Raw genomic sequence first — 12137 nt, 5'->3', positions numbered from 1 at the left:
AATAAATGGAATTTTCGTTCCGGATTTAAAACCTTTTTTTTATTGCCACTGAAATTAACATGATTTTTCCAGTTTTTTAGGGTATTATTACTATAATGTTTACATTTTGTTTACAAATCTCACGATATTATTAATTTCTACTAAGAATATATTGTTTTTTAGCGCCGATATAACTAGAAAAATCGCAATATTCATGATGACAGGTTTACATTTTTATCATTTAAAATTTGTATAAAATGTAAGGTTTTATTCATTTCCGTGACTCTTCCATGTCAAGAAATCACAATTTTAAAATTCGTATTTATCAAGGTTTTCCAAGATCATGAGAATCCTGGTTTTTTTTTTAAATATTGCGGGGTAAAAAACAAAAACAAAAATAAAATAAATATTATAATGACTATCTAGATTTCCAGGGTGTTTGTCCTTATTTTGAAAGCTTTTTTGTCGCATTTGAAACTCTGTGTTTAAATGAAGACTGAGCTTTTAGTGAAATGTGGTGGTCCCTAACTGATATATATATCATATGACATAGATAGATAGAATAGAATAGATAGTCGAGATTTTTCCTCCTTCTGGTTTCCTCTCCACAGCCCGAAAGAAGTACCAGCTGTCCTCTGAAGTCGTCCCGGGTGTTCGCCCCGTTCCAACCGTGCCGGCAGGGAAAACATGCGGCACCCGACGCCGCTGCAGAACGAGCCACGAAAGATCAGCTACAGCCGCATCCCAGACAGCGAGACGGGAGCCGCGCCGCTTCTAAGCACCCAACTCTCCCCGCACTCCACTGACGCCTCCACAGCCTTCCACCGCATCCAGCTTCCACCGAGATCTGCAGGCGGTCTTCGACTGCGACCACAGCCGGGGGGGGGGGGGGCCCCCCCTCCAGCCCCTTCCACTCCAGTTCGAATATAAACACCACACGCACTCACACACACACACTCACAATCACACACACACACACACACAGAGAGACACACACACACAACACACCACCTCACCCAGAGACACAACACACACACACTCAAACAGAGACAACACACACACAACAACACACTCTCTCTCTCCTCATTCTCTCCTATCTCTCTCTCTCACACACACACACACGCACACACACACACTCTCTCTCTCTCTTTCTCACACACAGATACACACACACACATCATATGATCTTCAGAAATCATTCTAATATGATGATTTGCTGCTCAAGAAACATTTCTGATTATTATCAATGTTGAACACAGTTGTGCTGCCAAAATAATTTTGTGTGAAACTGTGATGCATTTTATTTTTCAGGATTCACAGATGAACAGAAAGTTCAGAAGAACAGCATTTATTTGAAATAGAAATTTGGAAATAGAAATCTTTTATAACAATATAACTGTCTTTACTGCCACTTTTCATCAATTTAATGCGTCCTTGATGAATAAAAGCGTTAATTTCTTTATTTCTTTATTACCTTATTGAGTAGTTTCAAATCATCATATTAGAATGATTTCTGAAGATCATGTGACACTGAAGACTGGAGTAAATGAGGCTGAAAATACAGCTGCACATCACAGAAATAAATTACACTTTAAAAAAAAAAAACAGATATTCACATAGGAAACAGCTGTTTTACATTCTAATAATATTTCATAATTTTTTCCTGTATTTTTGATCAAATAAATGCAGACTTGCTGAGCAAGAAGAGACAAAACAGTAAAAAAAAATCTAAATGATTCCAAACGTTTTGGCCGTAGATGATTATTGTTATTAAATAATTTTAGTGCAGTTAGTTTGGACAGCAGTATATAATTTCTGAATTAATTCTAATAGTGAAAATGACTGTTTCAGACCCTCCCCGTCTTCCATTGTTCGGGAGCCTAGGGCGACCAGACAGGTCAGTATTGATTGTGCGCTCACATGAGTGCTGTTTCCAGATCAGTCTGGCACAGTCTTCTCTGTGTGTTCTCTCGGTTGTCGTCTGAAAGCAGACAGTTGACACACTATATTCAGGCTCGGTCTCTCGACCCCCGGTCCACGTCAGTACTCTGGTATCTCTCGTACTCTCTCGCTCTTCATCATGCCGTCTGTGGCCGTTGTGTTTTAACTGTTGTCCCACGTCTGAATCGCCTCCTCCTGGCAGTGTCAGGCGCGTGTGTTGATCATGGACGCGTGTTTTCCCAGCGATCGCGGACTACTTGTCCCGCGTCATGGCTGTAGGTGATGTCATCAGCATGTGTGTGTGTTGTGTGTGTGTCTCAGGATCTTCTTCAGTGTCCTCGTGATGAGTTTCCTCCCGGAACGACGAGCCCTCCCGGTCCTCCGCCCATTCCCGCCCCTCCGGCGGCGCCCGAATCTGCACAATGCGTACCGCCGAGTCCTCGCCCTCCAAGGTGCCGAACCCATCCTTACCTTCAGTGTTTTAGATCTGAGTTTTATATAAAAGCTGCTTTAACAGGCCATGACTGCCCAGAACCAGCTCATCTCCAGCCTCTGGACGCCAGAAACATCACGCCGCATGATAAAAACATATTGCAAATAATAATAGATTCATACACGGGTGGGGTGGCAACAATAAGTGGCCAATACATATAAACAATTTTAACTAAACTAAATCTTAGCACCAAATTTGAAAAGGTAAAAAAAAAACATATCACAACAAGTGGGAAATCTTTACAAGAGTATTATATAAATGTGCATTACCAAATAGTTGTGCAAAAAAACACATCTATATACATATATGAGTGTGGGGTTTGCTTATTTTTTGTATATATAGAATATATATATTGTATATATAGTAATATTTGAGAATAATTATTTCACACTTGTGGTGAGCATGATGTGTAAAATATGAAAGCCTGTTTCGGCCTTAGGCAAAGTTAAAAAAAACTATATATTATATTATATATATATATTATATATATATATATATTTTTTTTTTTTTTTTTTTTTTAATAAAAATAAAATATAATAAAAAAGTATAATGAAATTATAATAAAAAATCGCAAGATAAGAAAAATCACAATTAAACTTTGTTTATATATATTTATTTTATTAAAAAAAAAAAAAAAATATTATATATATAATATATATATAATATATATATATATATATATTTTTTTTTTTTTTTTTTTTTTTTTTACATCAAAATAAAATATACTATAAAAAAGTTAATTTGTGATTTTTATCTTGCGATTGTGACTTTTTTTGTGTGCAATCCTCTTGCAATACTGTGAATTATGAAATAAAACGTCACATTTACCATTTTTATTTTTTAATTCCAGGCTGGAAAAAAAAGAGAAGAAACACAGCATTCTTAAAAGAAAAAAGGTCTGAATTATAAATAAATAAACTATTTAATATTTTAAAATATTACCTTTTTAATGTTGTATCCTGTGAGATATATAGATATAATAGAGTATAAGAAAAGGGGGAAATCATGAAATGTTTGTCATTAGCTGAACGAGCTCTGTTTTAATTGTTGAAATAATCTGCATGTGGTTTTTCTAGACAGTGATGTTATTCAAGCACGGTGTGTTTCAGATGATGGTCGACAGCACCTGGACAGTCCTCCGGCGATCCCCCCCGTCAGCCCACCACCAAAGTTGTACTCGCCCCGGTTACTCGCCTGACGGACAGCCGCGAGAGCCCCCCCACCCTGCGCGGCCGCGGGAGCCGGTGCGAAACGCCAGACGTGTTCTCCAGCTCCCGCTGCACCTGCCATGCAGCCCGCCTCCACTGTGCCCCGCCGCTCCGAGCCCAGCCAGACCTTCTTCCCCCCGTCGCCCTTCAGCCCCCACCCCCACACAGAACTCCCATCGCCCGCCGCTGGCCCGACGCAAAACACCCCCCCCCGCTCTGGACTGTGAGCCGCCGCCGCCGCCGGGAGCACCGGTATCCACCGCTGCCGCCCGTCCCCCCCCCGCGCCACAGCACCTACACAACCCATCCCCATTCCCCAAACTCCCTCCCAAGACCTACAAGAGAGAGTCGGTCCCCCGGGACGGCCCGCCGCTGCTGGAGAGCACTCTGAGTCTGACAGACAGTGCTGGAGACTGAACCCTTACAGAGAGACGAGGGTTCCTGCCGGTGTTTCCCTCTCCCTTCAGCTTTTTACAAACCTGCACCAGTGTCTGTCTTCTGCGGAGCGCACATGCTGCTAACCAGACAGCTGACGGGTACCCATTCACTCCCATGGTGTTTTTTCCCAACCTATTAAAGTCAATGGCTACCGCCAACTCTTTGTTTAGCAACATTCTTAAAAAGATGTGTTTTGTGTTCAGAAGAATAGAGAAACTCAAGCAGGTTTGGAACAACTGGAGGGAGGGTGAATAATAGCAGAATTGTAATTTTGGGCGAACTGTCCCTTTAAACACGTCCTTCTGAGACGATGATTGTGTTTCCATAAAGTGCAGATCCCAGACGTCAGGAACTTTGTATGTTTTTGTCTTCTGTGTAGCTGTTTTGTCCCACGCTCCACGGCTGGCTCTCCTCCTGAACACACACACACACACACACACACACACACACACTGCTGGATGACAGACTCAACAGAGCAGCTTCTCTGGATCATTTCAGACTCGCTCGTGAGCTTAAGGTACCCTCACACCAAAGAGGTTACTGGGAGAAACCTTCAAGAAACACGCGCGTGATTGTCATCCTCTATGTGCTTTTGAACTCTGATTTTCCCTCAAATCATTTCTTGTTTTGCCAATAAGTATGTAAGATGAAACGATCGCCGCTTAAAACAAGGGAATAAAGTGTTTCTACCACTGTATGCCAAACGCCAGCCGTGACGTCACGTGTGTTTCTGTAGCGCTTTATACGAGAGAGAGTCAGCATCATTCAATGTTTCAGCGCTAGATCTCTGTGAACCATGACCGAGTCTGTATGCTTTCTGCCTGATCTCAGATCAGTTTGTTACACTTTGTAATGGACACATGCCATAATGAAAGGAAAACTTTAGTCTGTCTGATTAACCAAACTCTAGAAATTAATAACACATCCAGACACTTCATATTTAATAGTATTTGATGATTTGGTGATTGCATGTCATAGATTACATTTCAATAAGATACGCAGTGGGTTTGTAAGAGGGTGTTTTTATGTATGTTTGTGCTGAGTTTTCTCTGCATTCACATCATTCTGACGTCCAGTGCTTTGAAAAAAGTGAATCGTTTTGCAAATGATTCAGTTTCAAAAAGATTCATTTCTCTTCCATTGTGAGCATAGCCTTGGTTTATGAATCAGGAAACATTATTATAACATTTGAAACACAAACATCCAGCGACTCAGAATGTTACATGAATCGAGAGCTTGATAAACATCACAGACACTAACACAGAAGCGACGTCTGATCCAGAGCAGGGGAGCACGCTCATTCTGGAGAGTCTCCTCGTCGTCGGCTGAAGGAAGACTCACGGAGGTGCTTCTGCCTCCGGGCCTGCTCTCCACGAGACTCTGGACGCGAGACAGGATGATCTCGTTGGCGCTGCTGCAGTCTGCAGGCCTGTTAGGGGGCGCTGATAGGTCCAGAGAGCGTTCGCCACACCGGCAGAACCTCCCCGTCTTCAGTCACCGGGACCCGGTTCTGCTCCAGCCACAGACGCACACTCTCCCTCCGAGACTTCAAGTTCCTCCGCGCTGAGAGACTCTGCGCTCGGTCCCGGCAGGAGGACGCTCTTCAATCTGACGCCTGAAACCGTTTCCTCCGTTCCTCTCCTGAGGATCTGGACATCGGTCACCGCGTGACCCAGAATCACCCTCACCGACGGACGCTCGCTCTCCTGGACGCTCAGCAGCACCACACTGCAGCCGACCAAGAGCAGAAACATCAGATGATTCACCTCATGATTCAAACCCCTGAATGATTCACCTAATGATTTAAAACGCAAATGATTCACCTTATAATTCCTAATGATTCAAACCCCTGAATGATTCGTTCTAATGATTAATAATGATTTCAACCCCCCCTGAATGATTCGCCTCATGATTCAAACCCCTGAATGATTCGTCTAATTGATTCAAACCCCTGAAGGATTCGTCTAATTGATTCAAAACCCCTGACTGATTTCGTCTAATGAGTTCAAACCCCTGAATGATTCGTCTAATGATTCAAACCCCTGAATGATTCGCCTCATGATTCAAACCCCTGAATGATTCGCCTCATGATTCAAACCCCTGAATGATTCGTCTAATGATTCATAATGATTCAAACCCCTGAATGATTCGCCTCATGATTCAAACCCCTGAATGATTCGTCTAATGATTCATAATTATTCAAAACCCCTGAATGATTCGTCTAATGATTTCAAACCCCTGAATGATTCGTTCTAATGATGTCAAACCCCTGAATGAGTCGTCTAATGATTCAAACCTCCGAATGATTAGTCTAATGATAAACAAAAAAAAACGCAAACAAAACAGAACTCGTGTTGCGATTCTTCGGCCGCTTCTCTGGTGTTTTATGTGAGTGATAATAAGCGCTGAGGTCATGTTTGATGATGTTTACGTTACCTGGCGGAAACGGGGTCCACGGTGAACACGCGTCCCTCGAAGCGCTGCTGATCTGCAGTCGTGACACAGACCTCGTGATTGACGAACTCATGCCAGTACCGAGGACTCCCGGCGCTCCACTGCATCTCGACGGAGAACCGATCACCGATAATACATCCGCGACTTCATCTTCAGCGCGAACCGTTCCGCGTCACGAGGTCACGTGTGGCTTCATGTGGTTGGCTGGGTCAGAGATTTTCTTTTATAATATGTAAATATTTTTATTAAACATATAGAGTGTACGGGATATATATATATAACGCAAAATAAGCCTGACAAAGCAAAATAAGTTATTTAGAATAAGCGCGCAGTCAGAGCTCGGAACAGGAGCATTATGGGAATTGTAGTTTTCAGTCGTCCGTTGACAGGCGGCTGTTTGTTTCTGTCGGGATTTCTTTCACTCCGGTCTTCATTATGTCGCGCTCCGGGCGACACGGAGGCGGTGAGTCTGATAAACCAAGAAAATATCACAAAATCTCCTGTTTCAGCTCGTGTGTGAAACGCGGCTCGTTACTGTAGAGCTGTGATGTGTTTAGCACGAGCTGCTAACCGCTAACCCTAACACTGGCTAATAATAATAATAATCCGCATAATTAATAATAATCATAATCATAACGTAGATAGTTTAGATGCAGATGATGTGTATTTGTATGTTAAAGGATTAGTTTGTTGGGTTATAACTCATTAATTATGATGTTTAGGTCTTTTATTACAGTTTTGCTCTGTGTTTCATAAATTAAATTAGTTTTGATAGTTTTAGTCAGATACACGTGTAGCTGCTTAAAAGAGTTAAGTTTTATATTTTCATTAAAGTGTAAAAATATGTCGTGCTGTAGTACGCACTAAACATCAACGTTGCTTTTAACGAAAACTATTTTAAAAAAATCACATTTTTAATTTAAATAATGCTGAAAAAACAAATATACATGTTAACTTAAAAAAAGTTGCCTTGGCAACTGACTTTTAAGGTTAAAGAAATAAAATAACAAAATATATTAAAGCTAGATAGAAATAGTTAAAATTAATAATAATAATAAATGATAAAAGCACATAACAATATTTTACAAATATGAACTAAATTTGAAATAAAAGCTGAAAAAAAAATACTATATACCTGCATACACACTGCAGGACAAGAGTCTGGGTCAGTAATGTTTTTAAAGGAGTGTCTTCTGCTCATCACAGGCTGCATTTATTTGCCGGTCAAAAGTTTGGGATCAGTAAGACTTGTCATGTTTTTTAAAGAAATAAAATAATAATTCTACTTTAATATCCTTTAAAATATAATGTATTTTCTGTGATGTGCAGCTGTATTTTCAGCATCATTACTCCAGTCTTCAGTGTCACATGATCTTCAGAAATCATTCTAATATGATGATTTATTATCAGAATTATCAACAGTTGTGCTGCTTAATATTGTTTTGGAAACTGATACTTTTTTTCAGGATTCTTTGATGAATAAAAAGTTAAAAAGAAGAGCATTTATTTAAAATATAAATCTTTTCTAACAATGTAAATCTTTGCTATCACTTCTTAATTTAACACATCCTTGCTGAATAAAAGTTTGAATTTCTTTTAAAAAAAACAATAGTATAAAGATTTCCTGACCCCAAACTTTTGAACTCTAGTGTATATATTGTTAGAAAAGATTATATTTTAAATAAATGCTGTTCTTTTTAACTTTTTTATTCATCAAAGAACCCTGAAAAAAGAATCAAATCTGACTCTCGAAGCAGCACAACATTTTCAGAACTGATAATAAATCATCATATTAGAATGATTTCTGAAGATCATGTGACACTGAAGACTGGAGTAATGATGCTGAAAATACAGCTGCACATCACAGAAATACATTACACTTTAACAGAGATTCACATAGAAAACAGCTGTTTTACATTATAATAATATTTCACAATATTATAATTTTTCCTGTATTTTTGATCAAATAAACTGCAGCTTTGATGAGTAGAAGAGACTCGTGTAAAAAACATTAAAAATCATTCTGATCGTATTTTTTTTAAAATAAATGCAGCTTTGATGAGCAGAAGAGACTCCTGAGTAACATATGATATAAATCCTGAGTGTGCATCATGTGATGTGAGTTGTAGCAGCAGGATCCTCTCTTCTGTCCCGTGGTGAAACACAGTAACCTGTAGAGACAGATGAGATGTTCTCTCCTCTCTCAGAGACGAAGGTGTACGTGGGTAACCTGGGCAGTGGGGCGGGGAAGGGGGAGCTGGAGCGGGCGTTCAGTTATTACGGGCCGCTGAGGACGCTGTGGATCGCTCGCAACCCGCCGGGATTCGCCTTCGTGGAGTTTGAAGATCCCAGAGACGCCGAGGTGCGGCTGACCGACGCTGTCTCTGATCAATACCTCTGCTGATCATCTGCTGTTTCCTGTGATGTTGTTCTCTCTCTCTCTCTCTCTCTCTGTCTGCTTGACTTCCTGTTTGTTTGTTGGATTTGCGGGTTAACGGGGGGTGTTTTGTTGTTCTCTGCACTGATGTTTTCTCCAATGTTCTTTGGGATTTGATGTAATGACTGACCTGGTCAAAACCTTTCAGGTTTCATCGTTTGATTCAGAGAGTCACGATCCTTTACGATTTCATGAGGCATCTAGCAAATCCCATATGACCGGGGCACGAGCAGCCACACCCCTTCGCTGAGGCTCCTCCCACTGCTACTTAACTATTCGTAGCCCCTCCCCCAACCCGAACCAGATGAGAGATCCAATCCGAGTAAATTCGGCTAGCGATTCGTGCCTTGGCTTTTGATAACGAGAGCATGGAGACCTCGCACACTTCTATCAAGTCTCACTCAAGCGATTCGGCTGCCAGTGCGGTCATCGTTAGAAACCCAAGAGAGAGCTCGGCTGATGATAGATACTTCTAGATCGTCTAACCTGAAACCTCGGTTCCAAGGAGGGTCGACCTGCAAAGTTGCAAGGTTTATTTCAAGTACCACTTAATGTGTCTCTGTGTTTATCATTGCCTGAACTCAAAGCAGTCGTAGTCTTTAATGCTGTTTTTAATATCTGTTGGATGCTGTGGAGAGTTCCAGGGCTGGGCAATATAACACTCCGTCATGTTTGTGGACTTCGGGTAGATATTGCTAAATAATCACTTTTTAATCAGAGACATCATTTTGACCAATCGTCGTTGCCAGATGCATTCAAATTTTTATTGCAAAACGTAAAATATTTATTTAGATAATAATTATAGCGTAAATTAATTGAAATCTTTTACCCTTTTTTTAAACAATGTAACAATGCAAAATAATAAACGGAAAGATATTTTTACTGAAACTTTTGTAACGTTTTTTGAGTGTTGTTTTGATATCGTTGAGATACTTTTACAGTTTTTGTAAAAAATGATATATATAATTTTATTTCTGTTAATGTTTTTTATTGTATTTTGAGTAATGAGAATGTTTATGGTTGTAGTTTTAGTTATCTTTAATAACCCGGTGGTGTATTGAATGGTCCGTGTGCGTCAGAGTCGTGCGGTTGAAGCGCTGTTATATGGTCCAGCCCTGTTCTGTTCTGTACTGTAGCTGTAATGTTAAACTGTAATGTGAGTGTTTAGTTGAGTTAGGTCAGAGCCTGAGGGTCACTCTGTGACACTGACACGCGTCTCTCTCCTCTGTCCCCTCCGTCCACTCGTCTCCTCTGGACTCGGACAGGTCTCGCTCCCACTCTCGGTCTCGGTCTCGGTCTCGGTCCAGAGGGAGGAGATCTGGGCGCTCTCGCAGCCGCAGCAGAGGGAGAAGGTGTGTGTGTGTCTGTGTGAGTGTGTACTTGAGTGGTGTTCTGACATGTTTCTGAATGTGACGACACATTAAATCATGATCTTTCTTTAAGTTTTGTCCAATCCACAGAACACCGCTTCTGATGATCTTCATGAGTGTGATGCTCGTCGGGTGTTTGCTGCATGCAGTTCAGAGATGTTATAGTTCACTAAAACCATACAGAAGTCATCACGTGAAATACAATGTTAACTAAAAAAAAAAAAACTTTATTTCTGCTAGTTGCCAAGGCAACATTTCTTAGTTCAGCTTGTACTAAAAATAACAACAAAAAAACAAAACAATATAGACATATTAAAAAAATAATACAATTACAAAAACTTTAACTAAAATTAACATGAAAACATGAAAACTAATTCAAGATATTAATAAAAACAATATGAAGTAAAATGACAGACTGCAGTTGAAGAGTGATTGTTCCTGTGCTTGGTTCAGGTCCAGATCCGGCTCGGCTCCCAGGAGCAGGTAACATGCTGCTGCGCCTCACCTGTGTGTGTGTGTGTGTGTGTGTGTTGATGCAGAACTTCTGTTTCTTCAGGTCTGGATCAGTCAGGAGATCCAAGACCGGCTCTCTGGCTAGGAGGTGAGAACACACACACACACACTCTCACACACACTCACACACATTCAGTCACTCTCTCTCTCTCTCTCACACACACACACACACACACACACACACACACACACTCTCTCTCTCACACAGACAGACACACAGACAGACACACACACACACACACTCTCTCTCTCTGACACACACACACACACACACACACACACACACACACACACACTCTCTCTCTCTCACCACACACACACACACACACACACACACACACACTCTCTCTCTCTCTCTCACACACACACACACACACACACACACACACACACACACACACACTCACTCTCTCTCTCTAAAAAAAACACACACTGGCTGGGGTTTTGCTTGTGTGTATTAAATGAAGTGAAAAGGCTTTTCTCTCTGTGAGATTTCTTCACGCGCTGATGAAGCTGTTCCAGCAGGTGGCGCTGTCCTTCAGCGCTGGTTTCTCAGAATGAGTTCTGTCTCCTGGCTGTGGTTTGGTCGTGTTCTTCTTGCAGAGACCTGCACCAGTGCATCCTGAACCTGAACCCCGGCACATGCATCGAGACACGTAGAGTTTGTGTGTCTTCCTGTCATCTGCTCTGTTTCTCAAGCGTCCTCGCGTGCGTGCGCTTCAGCAGAGGCTGTGTGTGTGTGTGTGTGTGAAGAAACACTGATTTGGAAGTAAATTAATTAATCATATTTCATTCTGACAGTATCTAAAGCTCACGTGTGTCTGTTCTAATCAGACCTTTTCATCAGGCAAACCCCTTTGAGCTTGAATCCATTTAAATAATTATTAAACAACTCTCATGCATTTAATTGAATCTTTTTTAATTTTAAATGATTTATTTAATAGCTTAAAATCACTTACAGTACTTGGAGAACATGTAAAAACTCACTGGCATTTCAGGATTGAATCACAGTTTTTCAAAACTGATTCTTTTCAGCGTGTGTTAAACTTAAACACTGGTTTAGATGTGTTTTGTTCATTTTAATTTAAAAATAATGACTTTTCAGCATAAAACAAGTGATAATCTCAGTCACATTTCAGCTGAGCATTTTATGATTTTTATAACTTATTTAACTCTACATGCTGTTTCAGTGTTTTGTCGTCATATCAGCTGTGATTAATAATGAATTAGTTCACTCTTTAAACAGATGTTGGTTAGATGACACGTGACATGCAGGTAAACCAAAAAGTGCTTTATTTGTACTA

The 12137-nt window shown here is 40.7% G+C and overlaps 1 long non-coding RNA gene and 2 pseudogenes across 3 annotated transcripts; 2 read left to right on the top strand and 1 right to left on the bottom strand.

Annotated features, from left to right (window-relative positions):
• Positions 1 to 4054, top strand: part of LOC109076884 — a 31129-nt pseudogene extending 27075 nt beyond the window's left edge.
• A 1131-nt stretch (positions 4055 to 5185) lies between these two features.
• Positions 5186 to 6715, bottom strand: LOC122133905 (annotated as a pseudogene).
• Positions 6716 to 8885: 2170 nt separating this feature from the next.
• On the top strand, positions 8886 to 11013 carry LOC122146629. Of its 3 annotated transcripts, XR_006161171.1 has the most exons (4): positions 8886 to 9480; positions 10216 to 10302; positions 10774 to 10803; positions 10877 to 11013. It is a non-coding gene; the product is annotated as an uncharacterized LOC122146629 (long non-coding RNA). The 3 variants fall into 3 exon arrangements; XR_006161169.1 differs by having other exon boundaries at positions 10774 to 11013; XR_006161170.1 differs by having other exon boundaries at positions 10216 to 10803; positions 10877 to 11010.
• The last annotated feature ends 1124 nt before the right edge of the window (positions 11014 to 12137 follow it).

Source organism: Cyprinus carpio, chromosome A11, assembly GCF_018340385.1.
Source record: "Cyprinus carpio isolate SPL01 chromosome A11, ASM1834038v1, whole genome shotgun sequence".
Classification (NCBI taxonomy): Eukaryota; Metazoa; Chordata; class Actinopteri; order Cypriniformes; family Cyprinidae; genus Cyprinus; species Cyprinus carpio.
This window is presented reverse-complemented; position numbering and strand designations above follow the sequence as displayed.